The sequence below is a fragment of the Giraffa tippelskirchi genome, chromosome 10, assembly GCF_054371585.1.
Source record: "Giraffa tippelskirchi isolate mGirTip1 chromosome 10, T2T-mGirTip1v1.2.pri, whole genome shotgun sequence".
In the NCBI taxonomy this organism is placed as follows: Eukaryota; Metazoa; Chordata; class Mammalia; order Artiodactyla; family Giraffidae; genus Giraffa; species Giraffa tippelskirchi.
Genome location: NC_137284.1, coordinates 17,587,889 through 17,612,207, shown reverse-complemented (window position 1 = coordinate 17,612,207; position 24,319 = coordinate 17,587,889). Strand labels below are relative to the sequence as shown.

The 24,319-nt window shown below is 40.0% G+C and overlaps 1 long non-coding RNA gene across 1 annotated transcript in view; it reads right to left on the bottom strand.

The window, feature by feature from the left end:
* LOC145524300 (uncharacterized) overlaps positions 1 to 24,319 on the bottom strand; it is a 284,203-nt gene that overhangs the window by 78,473 nt on the left and 181,411 nt on the right. Inside the window, exon 8 of the long non-coding RNA XR_014067387.1 lies at positions 13,876 to 14,096. This is a non-coding gene — a long non-coding RNA (uncharacterized LOC145524300). The remainder of the gene's footprint in view (positions 1 to 13,875; positions 14,097 to 24,319) is intronic.

The following is a 24,319-nucleotide window of genomic DNA, read 5'->3' as shown; positions in this document are numbered from 1 at the left end:
ATACTCCACAGAGTTCAGTCTGTAATTTTGAAAATAATTTCAAAATAGCTTTTCATTCAAAGGTTACTTTTAATGGCACATCCCCAGGCTCCTTTGGCATGTAATTCTACCCGTTTTCCTCCCTTTGCTCTCCGATGGGACCACAGGACTGAGTTCTGGCCAAGGCAGTGAGGGTAAAAGTTACATATACCAGTTTCTGGACTGGCCGCTAGAATTTGGCACGTGTTTCTCTACTCTCTCTTTTTGAGCTTTGTTCAGGGGTGAATCCTATAGAGAATGCCAACACACTGGGATCCAGAGAGCCACCAACTGGAGGAACCTTGGGTCCCTACATGACCAAGTGTGGGGCAGAGGACAGAACAGACCCCTCCACCACCATGGACCCACACTGTCCACTGACAGCACAAGAAGAAGACTTCTGCTCCATTAAGCTTCTGTAGTGCTGGCTTCGCTTGTTACCATGGGTTGGTCCCTGTTGAGTGATGCCTGCTCACTGCAGAATATTCCTTCCGCCTGCTGATTCCCCGTGTGAGGCTCACCATTCTGCCTGTCTCAAAGGCTATTTCTGGCCTTCTGGTCCTGACCTTCCCCCGCCGCACTCAGCTATTGCCTGAGCCCAGTTTTAACAAGAAACTACTGCAATGTCTTTGTAAACAGCCTGGGCCGCCTCAGAGGGCGGAGCCGTGAGAAAATGAGAACCGCTCCACCCATAAGAATCCCTTTTCTGCCAATACATCACTTGTTTAAAACCTCTCCATTTCAAGGGCCAAAAGTGCTGCGTCTCTCTTTACAGAAACCTGATCATGTGTTTATTTTTTCAGTATTCCTTTTGTTTCATAAACATTTGAGTTGGTCCATGTGGTTGTTTAGCTATTAATTAAGAATTAGCAGCAGAGTATGTCAGTACTATATTTTTAATTTACTTTTTAAAATTATACACTTCAAAGTAGATAAACACACAGTTTGGGGAGTTTTCTTTTTTTGTCCACACCTTGCAGCATGCTGAAGTTCCTGGACCAGGGATCAAACCTGCCTCCCACCCCACCCCCACAGTGGAAGCACAAAACCTTAACCACTGGACCACCAGGCAAGTCCACACACATTTTTTTTTTTTTTGAAGAGGGCAAGGAAATCTGGGCAAAAGAAGAAGCCTAGATATAATTTAAAATCTCTTGGTAATTTTTATGTGTATTTAGGATTGAGAGTCATTTGTCTTCTTTGATATCTCCAATTACTACACCAGTTGTCATAAAAGTCTCAAATATATTCATATTATATTAATTAAAACTTATTTCAAAACAACTAAATTTATTCAAGTCAAGTATTCCCCCCACATATGTGTTGGGTCAACTAGCATAAAAATTCCATAAACCCTCAACCACAAATTACAAAAAAGGGCATAATGATGACAGCCATCACATAAGTTGTGAAAATTAATGCAATAATGAATATAAAGTAAGTATCAGAGTCTACGAAATGTCTGTTGTTATAATGTGGAATCATTATTAGCTATTAAGCCTTAATTGGCCTTATTTTGATCCCTACTTTTCTATAGGGAGCACAGTTTTATAATAGCAACCAGAGTGACTCTTTAAAATGTAAACAAGATAATGTTGTTCTGCTAAAAACCATCCAACAGTTTTTCATCTCACTCAAAACAAAAATCAGAGTTCTCCCAACGACTTACAAGAGACAAGAGAACCTTCCTGGACCACTTTCTGACAGCATCATTTACCATTCTTTCCCTCATATACTTTGCCCCTGTTGGACTAGCTCTCTTATATCTCCCTGAACACACTAGGCAACAAACCTCCGAGCCTTTGCAGCTGATTACCCAGTGTGCTTATTCCATGGAATTCACTCAGCTCACTCCCTTACCTTCTTTAAGTCTTGGTCTACATGTCACCTGCAGAGAGAATTTCCCTCCTCATTCCAGCCCTATCTAAACACCCTTCCTGCTCTGTGTTCTTCTTAGCACACAAAATGGTCTGATAAACTATAAATGTGTTTATTTCTTAATTGGTAGTTCTATCCCCCCTTTATTGCTCTATTTGTCTCTACCGTACTTGTAACTTTCTGATAAAATACACATCGTATGTATTGGGTCGGCCAAAGAATTTGTTCAGGTTTTCTCAGTAAAAACTTAGGGAAAAACCCAAACAAACTTTTTGGCCAACCCGATATTTATTTTATTTAGTATGTGAGCCCGGTAAGAACAGGATGTTTGCCTGCTCCATTTACCACAGTGGCTCCAGTACTAAAAGATTGCCGGGAACATACTAGGTCTTAATTAAATACTGAATTTACAAATCAGCTGTCTGTCACAGAAGTAAATTTTCTCCATGAAGAACCAAGCTGGTCCAGTGGCAATTAAGCACTTGTGCTTTGAGATGTAGTCTTACTTCGAGGTGTCATACAATGAAACTGTCATGGAACTCCAAATCCATCCCATAGTGACAAACTGTGATTTCAGCAATGAAAACTTGTGAGAACTGGGACAAGTTAATTCATTCTCTAACCTTATTTTCCTCATTGTGAAATGGTGATACGTTGTCTTAGAGGGATCTGAGAACTGAATGAGGTAGACTGAGTTTCCAGAATCCCTGATCTGTGAGTGGATGTTCAAAGAATCTGAGTTTTGTGATTGCTATGGTTCCTCCAGGGCAGCGAGGAGATGTCACAGAGTCTCATGGAAGATGTGAATTATGCTGTTGCCTCTCAAAAATAGCTTAATATGTTTCATGGAGTTTATCTTGTTCTATCTCTGTGTATCTCGTACTAGAGAAGGCTGAAGGATAACTTGAGAGAAATATTTAGATGTCTCAGCAGTTTACGGAGAAGTGACCAGTTCAGTTTAGTTGCTCAGTCATGTCCGACTCTTTGCAACCCCATGGACTGCAGCATACCAGGCGTCCCTGTCCATCACCAACTCCCAGAGCTTGCTCAAACTCATGTCCATCGAGTTGAGGATGTCATCCAACCATCTCATCCTCTGTCATCCCCTTTTCCTCTTGCCTTCAATCTTTCCCAGCATCAGCGCCTTTTCTATTGAGTCAGTTCTTTGCATCAGGTGGCGAAAGCATTGGAGCTTCAGCATCAGTATCAGTCTTTCCAATGAACATTCAGTACTGATTTCCTATAGGATTGACTGGTTTGATCTCCTTGCAGTCCAAGGGACTCTCAAGAGTCTTCTCCAACACCACAAGTCAAAAGCATCAATTCTTCAGCAGTTAGCTTTCTTTATAGTCCAACTCTCACATCCATGCATGACTACTGGAAAAATAGTCCAGACGATAATGAAAGAAGTTTCCCTCTTACTCAGAAAGCCTGTGGCTATTCCATTCTCACACTAGTTTCATTCATACACAAAATTCGATGAGAACTTTGGTGGACATCTCAGTTGACAGAAGCATTTGGAATTGACAAACAAATGTATATATAAAAGCTAAATTTCCTTTTAACATATCCTTGTTCCCAAGACTTTTGGATTCCTGATTTACGAATAGAGCTTAATAACCTCCAGCAATGCACAACTTTATAACTCTTTTGTGTTCTCTTGGCCACAGGATGAATAAAGAGCGTTAAGTGACAACCATCTTCTAGTACTTGAAGGCTATAAAATCCAAGGTATAAAAATGAGGCAGAGTGAAATACTGTAAATAATGCGGTGACATTTAGAAAAAAAGGAACTTGGGGAATAATAACTGGGAAAACTTCCTTATGTCTAAGATCAGCTGGATGATGAAATAGTCTCTGAGGGAAATGGTGGGAGCCTTCAAGCTTGGACTATTTTGAAATCTGAAGAGATTTAGCCCCAGAGGCCAATACTATGGGATCACTTCTTTTTTTTTAACAACAAAGCAGCAACATGACTTAATGGATCTTTTCCACCCTAACACCAATTCACTGAATCAGAACTTGATACTGTGTCTCTTACTCAGATAACATATTCATTTTGGAACCAAGTGACAACAGTCTCAAGGTTCAGGCAGTCACATATGGTAGCTATTTTTGGACACTTCCTCCTTAAGTAATTGTAGTCAACAAATAGTTGTATTGATGCTTTTTCCTTCCACCTTTCCTTCCATCCATACTCCGCCCTTCTGTCTTTGTTTTCTTCCTCCCTCCTTTTTATCCTCTCTTCCTTTTTATTCTTCCTCTTTCCTTTTCTTCCCTCCTTCTTGTAGTTTCATCTTTTTTTTTTTCCAGAAATACATGCCATCTTGAACAAACATCTTTTCCCCCTTCCATCATCAATTTTTAAAGCAGATCTTAGCCAGAGTCTCAACTCTAAGTGACTACATTCTGGAGTGCTTGAGAATGGCCTAGATGATAAAAAAAAGTACACAGAAAATGGGGCAGACAGCTAATAAAAATGGGATGTAAACCCAATGAATGGGTTGTAAATCCAACAAATTTGCTGCTAGATAAATCATTAAAAAAATATCAGAGATGTCTAAGAAACACTCGAATTGAATGGGGTGAGATCAGGGTATCCTTCATGTAAACAGATAGTTTTCCTTAGTCCACTATTAGCCACATCTCAACATATTTCAAATTCATTGTATAATTTCTTAACTTTCCACTTGGTTTTGCTGTACAACTGTTCGCAGGACCGTGTCTTCCTGCCTCTATTGTATACTGCTCGGCTCTGAAGTACATTTGGGGGCAACTGAACCACAACGGTTCCTCCAGTAAGGGAGTGAGCAAGGAGAGTGTGTTCTTATGTAACAGTCACATCGGAAGCAGCTGGGGTAAACGAGAGCTCGGTATAACCCAGACCAGCCACAGGGAAGATCTACCCAAGCATCAATCATCATGCTCACAGAGTGACAGTATTTAAGTTTGTCCCCTGACAGACAGAGAGGAAGGGCCAGAGGGAGAGGGAGAGATAGAGAAGTAGGGGAGAATGTCCAAGCTCCTGCCCATGCTGTTAGAGAAACATATACACTGGACTTATTTTGAATTTGAATGAATAATCTCTGTGTCCTCAGCAGGAATGTTGTTCTGGGAAGTGTGCATTTCTGTTTACATGCCTGCCCTGGCTCTCACAGGGTGGGAGCAGGCAAATGTTAAGTGGCTGGTTTAACGTTTACACTGGAAAGCACTTTATCAAGAAAGTGTATATACTCGGCCACCTAAAAATGCAACTTATATATTTCCCTGGATTTTTCATCTCTGGTACCCTTTAGAAAAAGCGGATGTGAAAGTTGGACTATAAAAAAGGCTGAATGCCAAAGAACTGATTCTTTTAAACTGTGGTGCTGGAGAAGACTCTTGAGAGTCCCTTGGACAGCAAGGAGATTAAACCAGTCAATTCTAAAGAAAATCATCCTGAATATTCATTGGAAGGACTGATGCTAAGGCTCCAATACTTTGGCTACTTGATATGAAGGGCTTAACACTGGGAAAGATTGAGTTTAGGAGGAGAAGGGAGTGACAGAGGATGAAATGGTTGGATGCCATCACCAACTCAGTGGGCATGAGTTTGAGCAAACTCTGGGAGATAGTGAAGGACAGGGGAGCCTGGCATGCTGCAGTCCATGGGGTCACAAACAGTCAGACAGGACAGAGTGACTGAACTGAACTGATAGATAGATTTTGCCTTCTCCAAGTTTTTAACTTCTTTTGTTAACTTTGGGGCTTACTCATGATTCCTATTTCATTGCATATGACTCAGCAAGAAACTGACACACAGAAATTGTCCTTACTGCCTGAACCTGAAATCACAGGGGGGGAAATAGGTTGAAAACTCTTCACATGAGACAGATTAATAGATTATTATATTTTTTCCCATTTTAAATTTTATTGCAACTATTGTAGCCCAACTGGACAAGAACATTACTCTTTACCTTCAAGATTTGAAACAGATTTAATTAGATCAGAGATCTTTCTTCTTCACTGAAACCTCTCTCTTGTCTTCATCTTTATTACTTTTGGGGAAAAAAGGAAAGAATTGCAGCCTCTTTGGGTTTGCAGTTGAAGCTATATTTTCTCAGGCTATTATAGAGAGATGCCCATTATGAAATCCATTCTCTGACACCTGCAGGACCTGTCTTTTGCTGAAAGAACGGTGGTTCTAGTAACTGAGTAATAGGGAGGGAGGTACATCTTAGCATTCAGCACATTTTATTAATTACCAAGTAGTAAATAGTATGCCTCTGCCCTCTATTTATAGTATAATTGAATTCATGACACTGGCTGCACATCTGTTCAAACTGGAAAGCACATTTGCAGTCGCCTTTCCTGTTTGAACTCCTAATGTATTACAGACTCCAGAAAGGTTCTGCAGATAACAGAAACAAAAGACAGTTTAAAAAAAAAAACCCTCATGAAGGATGCTTCCACAGATTTTCAATGCAAGTGTCAATCTGTGGGAGAGTTGTGGTTGCAGAGACCCTCTTGAACTGGGTAACATAATAAATGACATTACTAGTAATGTAAATAAAGAATGCAATCCTAGGGCCTTTGCCAGGTTGGTGACCAGTGCCAATTAGACGGTGCGGCAATGGTTTCTAACTCTTTGCACAACCATTCATTCACATACATCTGTATACAAAGTCCTGAGTTCCCACGTGTGGGCTTACAATTTGTAGAAGACTGTTTTTCATTAGTCTGGGAAGGAATTTGTTCCACATTTTTTTAAGGATTTGAATTCTAGGGAGAAAGTGAAAAAAGGAATCTAACTGAATAGTAGATTTAAAATACATAACAGTCAAATAGAGAGTTCTGCAGTTCAGAGAACTAACTAGTCACAAATTCCATTACCCAATGACTTTAAGAAATGTGATAGAATGTAATTATGCTCACTTTTCCCAGGATATGAGTTTTCTGAAAAGCATTTTGTAACTGGAGGTAATAGTAATAGTGTAATTCTTACTTTCCTACTGGATGTTTGGTTAGCTATAGGCAGCCTCATGGTTTTTTTATTTATGAGTCAATGCTAATGGTTCCAAGAAGCACTTCTCAGGGTTCATATGAAAAAACCTATAGCTTAGGAATCTTGGTATCCATACACTTTCTCTGGTTCCCCCAACTCCCTGACTTTCTAGGTCAAGAATTCTTAAATACTAATGTGCCAGAGGGTTACCTAAATGGCATATTAAGCTAACTAGCCACCCCCAAAGATTGAGTCCAGATCTAGGATGGGCCCTGGATTCTGCATTTTTAACAAACACTCTACACGTAGTTCAGATACAATGATTTTAGAAGTTCTTTTACAAACACTATTGTAGGAATATTTCTCTAGTTCAGCTTTTCTCTTCTCTCAACTTACACACATTTTGGAGGGTGGGGACTTCTGGAGTTACTGTGCATATTCTTGGTTACTGAGGGGTAACTTGTTGCTTCTAGACTCAAAAGCATGAGTTCCCGCATGTTCAGGGGCCTTAAAGAATGACTGATCTTCCAATGATCCTCCAGTGATCATACACCTGATCAATGACTCTGTCCCAAGGATGGCTTGGTGATTTGCATTCATTCTTTTCTAATATGTAAATCAGATGGGAAAGGAAAGTCATCAGTGAAATAGATACCCTACTACCACAAGGCTATTACTGAAATAAATATAATAATATATTTACATTATTATATGCCTATAGTGTTGCATAATAATTTATAAAAATGCTACATTCTTATAATAATATGATATGTCTGCATGATTGCATCAATTAACTATCAGATGAAAATTATGTGTTATGCATCTTCTAAGAGCCAACTCACTGGAAAAGACCCTGTTGCTGGGAAAGATTGAAAGCAAAAGGAAAAACGGGCAGCAGAGGATGAGATGGTAGATAGAATCACCGACTCAATGGTCATGAATTTGAGCAAACTCTGGGAGACGGTGGAGGACAGAGACCCTGGTGTGCTGCAGTCCACAGGGTGGCAAAGAGTCAGACACAACTTAGCGACTCAACAGCAACAACAACAATTACTAATCAATAATTTTACTATCAATAATGTGTAGAACTGGGAGATTTTACTGGGAGCTGTAGCAAAAACATTGGGTGATATCTATATGTTAAAAACTGATTTGATTTCATAATGTTCTTTTCTTTCTGATTACCTGAACATTTTAAGTAATTTTATCTTTTGTCCTAGTTACTCAATACTCTCCTTGTTTCTATATTTGTTCTGTATCTTATTATTCCACACCATCTGTGACTGTAACTGTCTCTCTCCCAAGCCCACTTTTGTTCAATGTGTGCAATCACCGACAGAAGAGAGAAAAAATTTAACAGGAAAAAAAAAATGATGCAAAGAAAGATTTAGGGTCCTGCAGATGTTTCCAGCTGAAATACCAGCTGGCATTGTCGTTGTTTGTGTGGAGTGGAATCCCAGAAGCCAATGAAAGGAGACAATCAGCTTTAGCTGACTCAATTTTTTTTATTTCCACTTTCCTAACACAGATGAATCTGATGCAAATTGTTTGAAAATAAGAGCCTTACGGCTAAGTGCATTACCATACTCTACTGCAGAAAACTAAATTTCCCGGTGACGTGATAATGTCTGGAAATACTGCCTTCTAAAGGTTGTTAAAATCCCTGGAGGAATCCCTAGTTATTTTGAATGTTGGTGCAGTTGTTGGTGACACAAATAATTAGAATTCTTATTCTTCAGCTTTATAATGTACCTTCTCCAAAGAATTCAAGGGTCTTGGGACTTCCCTGGTGATACACTCTGCACTTCCCAACCTAGATGTCCACTGACAGATGAATGGATAAAGAAACAATGGTACATATATACAATGGAATATTACTCAGCTATAAAAAAGGAACACATTTGAGTTAGTTCTAATAAGTTGGATGAACCTAGAGCCTATTGTACAGAGTGAAGTAAAAGAAAGAGAAAAACAAATATCATATATTAATGCATATATATGAAATCTAGAAAGATAGTACCAAATGAACCTATTTGCAGTACAGCAATGGAGATGCAGACATAAAGATCAGATTTGTGGACACACCAGGGGAAGGAGAGGGTGGGACGAATGGAGAGAGAAGCATTGAAACGTATATATTCAGTTCAGTTCAGTCGCTCAGTCGTGTCCGACTCTCTGCGACCCCATGAATTGCAGCATGCCAGGCCTCTCTGTCCATCACCAACTCCCGGAGTCTACCCAAACCCATGTTCATCGAGTCGGTGATGCCATCCAACCATCTCATCCTCTGTCGTCCCCTTCTCCTCCCGCCCCCAATCCTACCCAGCATGAGGGTCTTTTCCAATGAGTCAACCCTTCGCATGAGGTGGCCAAAGTATTGGAGCTTCAACTTCAACATCAGACCTTCCAATGAACACCCAGGATTGATCTCCTTTAGAATGGATTGATTAGATCTCCTTGCAGTCCAAGGGACTCTCAAGAGTCTTCTCCAACACCACAGTTCAAAAGCATCAATTCTGCGGCGCTCAGCTTTCTTCACTGTCCAACTCTCACATCCATACATGACCACTGGGAAAACCATAGCCTTGACTAGACGGACTTTTGTTGGCAAAGTAATGTCTCTGCTTTTAAACATGCTATCTAGGTTGGCCATAACCTTCCTTCCAAGGAGTAAGCGTCTTTTAATTTCATGGCTGCAGTCACCATCAGCAGTGATTCTGGAGCCCAAAAAAGTAAAGTCTGACACTGTTTCCACTGTTTCCCCATCTATTTCCCATGAAGTGATGGGACCAGATGCCATGATCTTAGTTTTCCGAACGTTGAGCTTTAAGCCAACTTTTTCACTCTCCTCCTTCACCTTCATCAAGAGGCTCTTTAATTCTTCTTCACTTTCTGCCATAAGGGTGGTGTCATCCGCATATCTGAGGTTATTGATATTTCTCCCGGCAATCTTGATTCCAGCTTGTGTTTCTTCCAGCCCAGCGTTTCTCATGATGTACTCTGCATATAAGTTAAATAAGCAGGGTGACAATATACAGCCTTGACGTACTCCTTTTTCTATTTGGAACCAGTCTGTTGTTCCATGTCCAGTTCTAATTGTTGCTTCCTGACCTGCATACAGGTTTCTCAAGAGACAGGTCAGATGGTCTGGTATTCCCATCTCTTTCAGAATTTTCCACAGTTTATTGTGACCCACACAGTCAAAGGCTTTGGCATAGTCAATAAAGCAGAAATAGATGTTTTTCTGGAACTCTCTTGCTTTTTCAATGATCCAGCGGATATTGGCAATTTGATCTCTGGTTCCTCTGCCTTTTCTAAAACCAGCTTGAACATCTGGAAGTTCACGGTTCACGTATTGCTGAAGCCTGGCTTGGAGAATTTTGAGCATTACTTTACTAGCATGTGAGATGAGTGCAATTGTGCGGTAGTTTGAGCATTCTTTGGCATTGCCTTTCTTTGGGATTGGAACGAAAACTGACCTTTTCCAGTCCTGTGGCCACTGCTGAGTTTTCCAAATTTGCTGGCATATCGAGTGCAGCACTTTCACAGCATCACCTTTGAGGATTTGAAATAGCTCAACTGGAATTCCATCACTTCCACTAGCTTTGTTCGTAGTGATGCTTTCTAAGGCCCACTTGACTTCACATTCCAGGATGTCTGGCTCTAGGTGAGTGCTCACACCATCGTGATTATCTGGGTCGTGAAGATCTTTTTTGTACAGTTCTTCTGTGTATTCTTGCCACCTCTTCTTAATAGCTTCTGCTTCTGTTAGGTCCATACCATTTCTGTCCTTTATCGAGCCTATCTTTGCATGAAATGTTCCTTTGGTATCTCTAATTTTCTTGAAGAGGTCTCTAATCTTTCCCAATCTGTTGTTTTCCTCTATTTGTTTGCACTGATCGCTGAGAAAGGCTTTCTTATCTCTCCTTGCTATTCTTTGGAACTCTGCATTCAGATGAGAATATCTTTCCTTTTCTCCTTTGCTTTTCGCTTCTCTTCTCTTCGCAGCTATCTGTAAGCCGCCTCGCTTCTGCGCTGAGCCGTCGCAGCCGCCTCGCTTCTGCAACGTATATATTACTATATGTAAAATAGATAACCTTTGGGAATTTTCTGTATGACACAGGGAACTCAGTCCCAGTGCTCTGTGACACCCTAGAGAGGTGGGTTGGGGAGAGAGGTGGGAGGGAGACTCAAGAGTGAGGGGACATATGTATACCTATGGCTTATTTATGTTGATTGATGTATGGCAGAAACCAACACAATATTGTAAAGCAATTATCCTCCAATTAAAAATACATAAATTTTAAAAAATAAACCATTATTCTAAAACAGAAAGATTCCACACTGCCAATGCAAGAGGCATGAATTCGATCCCTATCAGGGAACTAAGATCCTGCATGGTATGTGGTGTGGCCAAGAAAATATAAGAAAAAAAAAAAAGAGCTCAAGCATCTTTACAAACAAAAGAGCAATTGGAGAAAGGCTGTACCACATCTTTACTCACACTCAGTAAGTTATAAGGGACAATTGGTAAAATGTTATGGGGTGTGTGTGTGTTAGTCACTTAGTCCAATTCACTCATGTCCAATTCTCTGAGACTCCATGGACTGGAGCCCACCAGGCTCCTCTGTCCATGGAATTCTCCAGGCAAGAACACTGGAGTGCATTGCCATTTCCTTCTGCAGGGGACCTTCTGGACCCAGGGATTGAACCCGAGTCTGTCGCATTGCAGGCAGATTCTTTGCCATCTGAGCCACCACAGAAGCCCTAAGAAATGTTATGGTAGCCCTTTAAAATATCAGCCTTAAAATGACAGCCGTATGGTATCCTATACTTGAAGATAATGGTAATTAATTGGTATAATGGTAATAATAGTAGTAGCTCAATGTTTATGATATATCAGGCACTTTATTTGATTCTCACAAAACTATATGATTTGGGTATTATTATTAAACTAATTTACAAATAAAAAACCTGCAGGTATAGAAATCTTAAATAATCTGCCTAAAGTTGCATAATCAATATTTTGCCTGAGATTCACACCAAGATCTAATTCCAAAATCTCTGAACTCTTAATTAGTTTGCAGTATTAAGTCGTTTGATTCTTACATTTTATTGGTTTGCATTTTGGAGATACTGGAAACAACAAGAAAGTTTAAATAGCAGACAGAAGGGTCCCTCCATTGATCCGTGTCAATATCAATATTCAATAGGCCAAAAAATATTGTGAAGCATTTTCTGTGTTGATCATTCTTTGAGGAGTTGAGGAGACTGGTCTCTGTAAGTAAGTTGTTCAGAAAACTGTGTGAGAGACAACTCTTTAAACAAACAATGCACTGTTACATGGTAACTTACTTAGTTGCTAAGGAAACTCAGCCAAGTGGTGCTAATTCTCCTTGGGACTTGAGACCACAAGGAGGTCAAGAGCTGGTCTGTACGTGAAACAAACCACTCAATGCAGAGAATCTAACTGCTCTCATGTGGTTCCCAATGATACTGCTTAAGAGAAAAACTCATGGTAACACTTGAGAAATTTTCACTGAGAGCTTGGAAATTCTCTACCCCTTAAAAGTGAGTTGAAGGTGGTGGGAATGGAGACAATTTGCAGGAAGCTTCCTCTGTCCTCTGTCACTGCCCACAACTCTTCTTTAAATTAAGCAGCTACAGCCTTGAATGCATACAGTATGCTGAGATTCCATCAAAATGGAATCAGGCAAAGATATCTTCGGCCTTCCTTTCATTGCTTCCCTGGTGGTGCTAGTGGTTAAGAACCCGCTTGTAAATGCAGGAGGCATGAGACATGGATTCGATCCCTGGGCTGGGAAGATCCCCTGGAGGAGGGAGTGGCAACCCATTCCAGTGTTCCTGTCTGGAGAATCCCATGGACAGAGGAGCCTGGTGGACTATAGTTTATAGGGTCACAAAGAGTCAGACATGACTAAAGTGACTTAACATGCAGAAAGGAGCACTTGGGAAAGCCCAAGATCTCTGCCTGAGCTATTTTGTTTCCTGCAGCATCTTCTTAATTAGGCAGAGGAAAATCTGCCTTTGCATTTCAGATGATACTATGCTCCTAGCCTGGAAAAGCACCCAAAGGGTTCTCTGCCAACAGCTCCTGAGGGGCTCTGCCTTCCTCCCAGATGTTGTCTACCCACTGCACTTGTTAAGGACATCTATGGACAGGGCGGAACTTTCTAATACAACTCCTATTGACCAGAGCTGCCCCTGGAGCCCAGCACGCCAAGAGCTGGGACCAATCACCACACTGTCTACTCATGAAATTGTTAAGGATGACTCTCCATGGTTTGTGCTTGGCAGGAAAATACTGTTTCACATGTGGCCAGCATATATTTGGCCAGCAGACTGAGAGTCTGCAGGCAGATAAGACAAGCAATCCCAATTATCCACTGGTTGAGAACAAAACACATCTTAGAGCCTCTATCCCAGCCCTGGATGGGTTGATTCACTGACAAGGAATTTTGCTAAAGAAAAAGCAAAATAGATGTCCTGTCTGGGAAATAGTCCAAACTAGGCTTTAAGTGGCAAAGCTTTCTGTGACATTATAGGTCTGTCTAGCAAAGGATGATTTAATAAGTTTGTGAAAGGTTTACATGCCTCAGTTAGATCAAGGACATAAAGAAAGCTGCAAGCAAGTTAGGAGCATTTTGTTGTTGTTGTTAAGCATTTTTATTTTATTTTACTTTATTTGGCTGTAACAGGTCTTAGCTGTGGCACACAGGATCTAATTCTCTGACCAAGGATTGAATCCAGGTCCCCTGCATTGGGTGTATGGAGTCTTAGCCACTGGACCACCAGTTCAGTTCAGTCGCTCAGTCATGTCCGACTCTTTGCAACCCCATGAATCACAGCACGCCAGGCCTCTCTGTCCATCACCAACTCCCGGAGTCTAACCAAACCCATGTCCATTGAGTCAGTGATGCCATCCAACCATCTCATCCTCTGTCGTCCCCTTCTCCTCCTGCCCCCAATCCTACCCAGCATTAGGGTCTTTTCCAATGAGTCAACTCTTCGCGTGAGGTGGCCAAAGTATTGGAGTTTCAGCTTCAACGTCAGTGCTTCCAATGAACACCCAGGATTGATCTCCTTTAGGATGGATTGATTGGATCTCTTTGCAGTCCAAGGGACTCTCAAGAGTCTTCTCCAACACCACAGTTCAAAAGCACCAGGGAATTCCCAAATTAGAAACATTTTTAACCTGAAAGTAAAGTGAACAGAAATGTTTTCTCCCAAGACCTCACCTAGGCACCATAAAGCTTACCAGTATTTTTTGTTTCAAAGTTGAAAAACTCATTGGTACTAACAGTCTTTCCAGAGATAATTTACAGGAGCTGGTAGAGTTGAGGGCATTCAGAAATATTCCATGCCTTTGTGATTTACAGAAAACATTGCAAAAAATAAACTTTTGTTTCATTTTGCCAGAAAAAGAAAGTCTATGAAAGGTTATGTTAGGTTTGGAATATTTATGAATCCAGTCTTCACTGTGGCTTTTGGTCTTTCAGACTCTCTCAACATTTCTCTCTCAACATCTTGTTAAACTCTATTCAGGGCCCATTTTTAAAATCCAATGAAAAAGCAAACTAAAAGCCATTGATATTTCTTCCAAATATGTTAAAAACCACTAGGCACTGCCTTTCAAGGGTCTCTTTTTCATGTTTCCAAGTCTACCATCTCTGCTCATTCTGCCCTCATCCTGAACACACAGAGAGGTCACCTCTCCACTTCTGGTCTTGTTTGACCTTTCAAGATTAATCAACTTAAACATCTCGAGAGCCCTTCACCATTATGATGAGGTTTTCAAAAATAGCAGGTGCAGATGTAAAGTTTATCTAATACTCATAGTAAGTAAATTGAGAGGAGCTGGTCCCCTGTAAAACAGCCTGCTGCTCTTGGTAAGGGTCAGCACGAAGTTTCTGTCCTCAGCCACCACACAGGATTCCCAAGTCTACATGTACTTAATTTCACCCTATTTTTTAAGACTTTTTTTGATGTGGACCATTTTTTCAGTCTTTGTTGAATTTGTTACAATATCGCTTCCATTTTTGGTTTGTTTGTTTTTTTGGCTGCGAGGCATGTGGTATCTTAGGTCCCCGACCAGGGACTGAACCTCCACTCCCTACGTTGGAAAGTGAAATCTTAACCACTGGACCACCAGGGAAGTCCTGCATCCTATTTTTTAAGAATGGCAACTCTGACTATGTCACTAAGCTGCTTTTATTTATTTAACAGATTCTTATTCAGTGACTTCCACAGGCAACATAGGCCTGAAACTTGTTATAAAAATGATCCCTGGTTACCCAACACCTAGAGAACATGTTGCAAATCACTCATCTTTCTCATAATCCTTTAACCATCTGCCAACCTATCATCCTAGACTCACTTCCGTCCATCCTTTCACTGTTATTCCCCTTCAGGTCACTCCCTACCCTTGGCAGCTATGATGAATTCTGTATTCATCCATATATGTTTACTTGTAATTACACAAATATTGCACCATACTTTGCTCATGGTCATCTTAATCATTGCATTTGGAATGCTTCCTCTGTCTTTTCTGGAATATCTTCTGCCCCAACACACACACACACACACACACACACCTGCATAGGAAACTAATATAAATCATTTAAGACTCAGTTTTAAAAGACTTTCCTTTGGCATATTCCCTAACTAAATGCCATGGTTAAAATGGCTACAGCTTCTTTTTTTTAATCTATATGATGTTTTATTACAATGTATGATAAAAGTTAAGTTTTGTTATAGGCAAGGAGTTTTGCTTCCACTTTTAATAAAAACAATTTTAAATGGATAACCAACAAAGACCGACTGAAAGCACAGGGAACTCTGCTCAGTATTCTGTAACAATCTAATTGGCAAAAGAACTTCAGAAAGAACAGATACGTGTATATGTATAACTGAGTCACTTTGTCGTACATCTGAAACTAATACAACACTGTTAATCAACTATGTGTGTGTGTGTGCGCTAAGTAGCTTCAGTCTTGTCCAACTCTTTGCAACCCTGCTTCCCTGGTAGCTCAGCTGGTAAAGAATCCGCCTGCAATGCGGGAGACCTGGGTTTGATCCCTGGGTTGCAAGGCTATGGACTGTAGCCCACCAGGCTCCTCTGTCCATGGGATTCCCTAGGCAAGAATACTGAAGTGGATTGCCCCCCCTTTCTCCAGAGGATCGTCCCAACGCAGGGATCAAACCCATGTCTTTTCTGTCTCCTGCTTTGGTAGGAGGGTTCTTTACCACTAGTGCTACCTGAGAAGTCTCATTGACCAAATATACTCCAACATAAAACAAAGTTAAGAAAAAACACAAAAAGCACACACTGAAGAGAAAAGAACAGTCATTTTTGGAACTAGTGGAAAACCAGCGCCGTATCTCTTTAGAGGAAAAATCCTGCCACAGACTTTGAGTGTCAGGAGGAGGAATACCTTATAACTTTAATACTGTTAAAATGGCTACAGTTTCTTTTCAGCTCCTCCCACCACGAGGTGGGGATGGTTTCCACCACTGTTGATTCTAGAATAGACCAGTTCCTTGTTGTCTCCAATAACATGCAGTGGATGTGACATTGTATGGCTGCCAAGCCTCAGCTCAAGAGGCCTTGCGGTTTTTGCTCTCACTCTCTTGGAAAGTTGCAGCCACCCTGTCAAACACCTGGGCTAGTCTGCTGGATGGGCCACACGGAGGAGAACCAAGATGCTCAGCTGGTAATCCGACATCCGACCTAATGACAAGGGATGTGAGCACCTTTCTTCGTCTGTCTGACCTGGCTGAATCACCATGAGTAGTTCCAGGAAACACCAACGGAAGAAATGTATACCTCAGCTCAGACTTCAGAGAAAAAGCATGAACAAATAAACTCCAATTGCTTAAACCCACTTAGTTCTGGAAAGGTGTGTTACATGGCAGTAGGTAGGTGGTACCACCCCACCCCAGTTCCAACCGCAGATAGCTAGTTATTTTGAATTCTGAAACACTGTAGCACCCTGTGTTTACTTGTAATATAGTAAGAGTCACATCTTAACATGATCATGTGTTTATGCATTTCTCCCCACTACTAGACTCTGAGTTCCCTAGAAGTAGAAATAGCCCCAGGACCTCACAACGAGCCTGAATACACAGCAGGCACTAAAGAAATAACTGTTAACAAACATCTGAAGGATCAGCCTTCATAAAGACAGATTCTATCACATTGATTCTATTTGAGTGTGTTAACCAAACCATAGGCAGAAGAGACTTTCACTTTCCATACTGGGACAATGGTGAACCTCATGCCCCACAGCATGGCTTACATGAGGTTAAATTTAGCAGCAGTAATAGATTGGATCTTTTCAGAGGCCCAAGATTAAAGAGCCTCAGATGAGCAATATTTCACTAGCTCTGCCAATCTAACAGCCAAGGGAACTCTTTGCTTGCAAATAACAGAATGTAATTCCAAGCAAAATCCTGTAAGTCTTGGCTTTGGGACAAAATGCATTATAAAAATAAAAACATTTGTTTTATCCAGTTCCTCTCCAGAGTTTTGGCCAGCATTATCCAGAACAAGTCAAATTATTCTCTATAATCTGTAGTTACTGTATATTACTGGTAACATGACTGGGAAAATGATGATCATATTAGTCGTCTTTAGATCATAATTCTTCCAGTTTAGAATCTATTTTTGCATATATTTTAGCTGGATGAATCCCACTGTTGAATAAGTAAATAACCCATTTCCAAACATAGATGTAAAGTTACATTTTTACCTTTCACTAAGGTTACATTAGCACATTTAATACTATTTTCATCACATATGTCATTATTAAAATCATATGTCATTATTAAAACTACCATTAGTATAAAAATGTGTGTGTGTATGTTACGTCACTTCTGTCATGTCCGAATCTTTGTGACCCTATGGACTGTAGCTCTCCAGGCTCCTCTCTCCATGGGATTTTCCAGGCAAGAATACTGGAGTGGGTTGCCGTGCTCTCCTCCAGGGAATTTTCACAACCCAGGGATCGAACCCACGTTTCTTGTGTCTGCGTCACCAGCATTGGCAGGCAGGTTCTTTATCACTAGTGCCTCCGGGGGAGCTCCAATATAAAAGGCAAAAAAATTGACTAGGGGACTCAAGAAGAAGAAATGTTCATTCCCTGCTTTGCTTTGTCAATGACTTGCTCTTTGTATCTTTGAAGTTAAATGTATGTCCCTAGTTGGTTTTTTTTTTTTTGTCAATTCCTTTCATTAAGATATAGAAGATTAACAACATAAATTATGGTTGAAGATTTCATAGTAAGTGAATAGTTAATAAATAGGTCACACTTCAGCTAAATAGTGTGTAACCACTTATATTTTAGAAAATAAAAAGACTTTTAACTACATCGGTAGGGTTTTCTGTTAACTATTTTACAAATATTTTTATTAAAAATAAACTTAATAAATATTATATCTTTTGTTTTATTATTTCTCCAGTTTTATTGAAATGTAATAACATCCAGCATTGTATAATTTCAAGATCTACAGCAGAATGATTTGACTTACACACATTGTGAAATGACCACCACAGAAATTTAGTGAATATCTATCATCTCATATAGATACAAAAAAAAGAGTAAAAAAGTATATTTCCCAGTGATAAGAACTCTGAGGATTTACTCTCTTAACGGCTTTCAGATACACCAAACAGCAACGTTAACTATTGTCATAATGTTGTACATCACATCCCTGGCGTCCATCTATCTTATAACTGGAAGTTGTGACTGTTGACCTCCTTTTTCCGATTCACCCTCTCTTTAGCCCTTGCCTCTGGTAACTACACATCTGATCTCTTTTTCTGACTTTGGTTTCTTGCTTTTTTAGATTCCACATACATGTGAAATCATATGGTATTTGTCTTTCTCCGCTCGACCTATTTCACTTAGCATAATGCCCTCCAGAGGCCCATCCATGTTGTCAAAAATAGAAAGTAGCAGGAGTTCTTTATTTTTCATGGCTGAGTAACATATATGTATATGCATATATATCACAACTTCTATATCCCTTTATCCATCTATGGACACGGGTTGTTGCCATGCCTTGGCTATTGTAAATAACGCTGCTATGAACATGGGGGTGCAGAGATCTCTTCCACATTGTGTTTTCATTTTCTTCAGATACATTCCCAGAAGTAGAATTACTGGATCATATGGTACTTCTGTTTTTAATTTTTTGAGGAAACTCAATACAGTTTTCCTTATTGCCTGCCCCTATTTATAACCCCACTAACAGTGCCCAAGAGTTCTCTTTTCTCCACAACCTTGCCAGCATCTGTTATCTCTTACCTTTTTGATTACAGCCATTCTAAACAGGCATGAAAATGATATCACATTGTGGTCTTTATTTGCATTTCCCTAATGATCGCTGATGCTGAGCACATTTTTATGTAACTATTGGCAGGAATTTTTTATTAATTACACAGTACTTGTTGATATCAATTTTAAAAATTACTACATGTGTTCATTTTTAACTGTAACCAAAATCGATAACAGGTCAGTTTTGAAAATGATTTCAGAATGCCCAATCAAGATATATCGGAACATTTTTTTATGATCTATTTTACTTTTTGCTATGGAACAGCAGTCCATCTGGCTCAAGAAAGACTACACATCTTTACTAAATTGCTGTAGTTTTGGCAAAATGCAAACTCAACTCCTCATTAGTGAGCCCTTATTTATTTGCAAGGAAATTTAATCCACATGATTTTGATTCGTTGACACTAACGCTAATATAAGCAAATAGTGTTTCATAAGTGCTACTTGATTTCTGAGGAATCTTCGAGCCATATTTTGCTGTGATCTTTTTTCTTGGGATAAGAAAGTTTATTTTTACAGGTTGAAAAAAGGGAAAGGGCTCAAATTTGAGCAGAAAATGTAGAACCTTATCATGGTAGGAGGGGATGAAAAGAAAAATGTCTTTGAGACTCATGACAGCATAAGTACTGAGGAGTATCCTAGACAGGCAGATTGACCTTGACTTCCAGGTATACACTTTTTGGGTAAAGATTAACCTTTCAGCCAGCTTAAGCCAATAGTGATAAGCAAGCTGATTTGCCTTCCCAGTACTATCCTTCAGAAGTCCCACATAGACAATCAATGAGTCAATTAGAGATACAAGTCAAACTTATATAAATGGAAAGTTTGCTGATTTTGTGACAATCATTTAGGTAGGTGAGCTAGAGAGTGAGTCACTTTTGTGTTCTCTGTTGACCTGGGTGCCAAACAGACTCCACCTAAACTGAATGGCTGTCAAGCTTCATCCCAGAGCAGTGACTCACTCACCCTCAAGGCTCACTCAGGGAACAATTTTGGCTCTGAAGACCACTAACCCTGGGAACTCCCCAGCTGAGAGGTGGGACTGGTGAGATTTAGAACTGCTGACTTGGAGTTGTGAGTCATGGGTGAGTGCCAACGGGCCAGCATAAATCATGTAAGCACTTGAATTTCATGGCCATTATTTGTAATAGTAGGGTAATAGCCTAACTTTTATGGTAGACATTTATTCACAGATGTAAAAATAAAGCATTATTGGAATTCCTTATCCTAAATTTAGACATCGAGAATTAAGAATCAGGATAGCTGATCTCCCCCAGACCATAAAAAAAGAGAAGAAAGAGTGATACAGTTGCTTAACCTAGTATTTTGTTTCATATTTATGTGGCCAAAAATCTGCTGTGGAAAGACATAAAATTTTAGATCAGTAAACCTAGATTAAGACTCAAATCTACTGATTACAAGTGATTTGATGCTGGGAAATGACAAAGCTTTCCATAGCCTCAGTTTTCCCAATTGCTACACAACAAGCTTCATAGAGTTAATATCACAGTTCATTGATGTGCTTGAAAATATTTAATTAACCATGAAACACTGTACTCATTCATTCTAAGAAATGTGTGTGCCCATCTTGGAGTCAAGACCTAGGCTTGAAACTTAGTGTGATTAAAACTAGAGCATCTCAGGTTTTTCTTTTTTTATCTGTATAGGAACATTTTTTAAGATGCACAGTATTGCATTTCTATCCCTTTTTAGGCATTAACACTGTATATTTGCTTCACACCCCAAATTCAATAGTCTCAATACAAAACACTCCCCCCCTCAACACCAAGATATCCAATGGCAGTTAGAAGAATAAAACTGTACACAATGAAGGTTCACACTTCCCAGAAGAAAGTCAATTCACTCTCTCTGTGCCAAGTCTCATAAGCTGTTCATTAATCTCTGCAGACTTGACTTCAAAAATGAAACTACATTTAGAAAGGAAACAAGTTCTACCAGCCATTTGTTGAAAGTTAAAGTCATTCTGTGTCTTGAACGTTTTAAATTTATTTATTTATTTGGACAGAGAAAGTTTCATATTTGAACCACATGTGAATCCTACTGGAATATGTTAGTTTTGAATGTGCCAGAGTTCCTAGAGGGCTTCAAAAATCCAAAGATGTGGTCAGTCACCCTAGCTTTAAGCGATCTGGATGCCTTGGCTCATGGTAAGGGTACAAAACAAACTGTAGCTAATTCTTCCACCCTATTCACAGTCGTCTATCCTCATCCCAGGAGCTAGTTTGGCTTACTCTATGGTGGCTGAGTAAGACCACCAGGGGCTGGAAGAAGGTTGGAAACTGCTGGCTTGAGGAAGAGAATGGAAGAGTGAGTTGAGCACTCAGTAAGTTGAGGGTTTGAGAAAACATGGCTGCTTAGCTCAGTTCCAAGACCAGCAATCAATACCTTCCTCCTCTGTTAAGAGGGAATTCAGACTAGATGATTTCAAAGTTCTTTTCTATGTCTAACATTCAATAAGCTATAAAATTCTTGAACTAGGTTGCCATGAATAACTATAATCATTTGGCCCATAGGAAGACAAATAAATGTAAAATATTTCAATATTTGGAAGTTTGGACAAGAGAAACAAAAACACAAGAAGGAAAAACTCTACCATTTCAAAGCAGTAGTGAATTTGACCTAAAATGGGCTCTGAAGCTGACCAAATTAGCAGCATCTTCTCCCTAAGGCAGACATTTCAGTAGTAAATATGGGAAAATTAGTGTATCAGTCAGGGTTCTCCAGGAAAAAAAAAACAAGAAAATATATACACAAACACATGTTCACACACACATTCACAAATACACACACACACATATACACAATGTTTACTTATTTATTTGCTTACTTTTTCCTTTTATATTTTTTTATTTTAAGAAATTGGCTCATCACACAATTGTGGGGGCTGGCAAGTCTGTTTAGGGCAGCTTTATTCATAATAGCCAAATATTGGAACACCCCAACTGTGTTCAGTGGATAAACAGTTAAACACACCAGTGTGTCTGCCATGGACTGCTACTCAGCAAGTCAAAAAGAACAAACTATTGATACATGGGACAACTTGTATCCAAGTAAGTAGGCAGAGTGAAGAGAACCAGTTTCAAATTACATACTGTGTGATTCTATTTACATATGTAACATTCTCTAGGTCTGTATACAACATGCTTTTGGCTGGGGTTAGGGGGAGGGGAAGGTGGCTATAAAGGAGCAACACAGGATCTTTGTGGCCACAGAACACTTCTGGGTGTGATATTAAACCATGGTTTTATAAGACGTTACCACTGAAGGAAACTAGGTAAAAGGGGCATGGGATCTCCTTGAATGATTTCTTAACAGCTGCTTGTGATCTGTACTTATCAGAATAAAAAGTTTAACTTAAAAATTTAAGTTAACACAGCAAAGAAAATCATAAACAACTTAAAAATTTAAGTTGACACAGCAAAGAAAATCATAAGCAAAGCAAAAAGATAACCTACAGACTGGGAGAAAATATTTGCAAATGATGCAACTGACAAGGGCTTAATGTCCAAAATATACAAACAACTCTTACAATTCAATAACAACAGCAACAAAACAACAAAAATAATCAAAAAATGGGCAGAAGACCAAGATGTTTCTACAAATGGTCAATAGGTACATGAGAAGATGTTCAACATGACTAGTTATTAGAGAACTGCAAATAAAAACAACAATGAGGTACCACCTCATATCACTCAGAATGGCCATCATTAAAATGTCTACAAATAATAAATGCTGGAAAGAGCATGGAGAAAAAGGAACTTTCTTACACTGTTGAAAGGAATGTAAATTGGTGCAGCCAATGGAATACTACTCAGCCATGAAAAAGAATGAAATAATGCCATTTGCAGCAACATAGATGAGCCTAAAGATTATCATACTAAGTGAACTGTCAGACAGAGAAAGACAAACACCATACACTATCACTTCTATGTAGAACCTAAAATACAACCACAAATGAATCTATTTACAAAACAAAAAGAGACTCACAAATAGAAAGAACAGACTTACCATTGGCAAGGGGTAGAGGGATGGGGGCAGGGAAGGACTGGAAGTTGGGGATTAGCAGGTACAAACTATTATGTACAGGATGTATAAACAACAAAGACCTACTGTATAACACAGTGAACTTTATTCAATATCTTGTGATAAACTATAATGTAAGTGTTAGTCACTCAGTCTTATCCAACTCTTTGTGACGCCATGAACTGTAGCTTTCAGGCTCCTCTATCCATGGGGGTTCTCCAGGCAAGAATACTGGGATGGGCTGCCATCCCCTTCTCCAGGAGATCTTCCTGACCCAGGAATTGAACCAAGGTCTCCTGCATTGCAGGTGGGTTCTTTACCAGCTGAGTCACCAGGGAAGCCCCCAATATATTTGAAGTGTTTATTTAATGCTGGAAATTCACCCTAGGGGACAGAAGGGTGTGAAAGGAAAAGGCACCATGATTAAGCCGTCCTTGGAAATGATGAGGGCTTTTTTTTTCTTTTCTTTTCTCTCTCAAACACCTGTAATGTAATGTAATGACTTTACATTAGAGTCACTTTAATGTAACTTCAAGCCCAAACATTCTGGGAGGTAAACAGTCTGGTAGCTATGAGGGACAAGAGGCAGGATGTGCCCCGGGACGAGTGGAGGAGCACTGGGCTCTGGCCACTCCACTGACTCTACAGCAGGGTCTCAGACACAAGAGCCCTGAGCAGCTGGAAGACAAATGACTCCTCAGGTTCCGGCGTGAAGGCACCATGCACGTCACAAAAGGGCACCCCTAAGATTGTCTCTGAACAGGGCTGGGCAGAACCACTCCACAGTCTGGCTCAAGACAGTGGCCCAGAGAAGCAGTGCCCAGGTCTCGAGGCCACAGAGGTCCCTCTCACCTAGCGCAGTGCTTGACACCACACAAGTAAGACACGTGGCCAGTCTCAGAGAAAGAGGGACTTGCCACTGGTGTGGAAACCCTGGAAGGAGCTGATGCCAGAACCCAGAACCCAGAACTCTCAACTCTCAGTGAACTTCATTTAAAACGAAAAAAGAACATACCTGTATAACTGAGTCACTTTG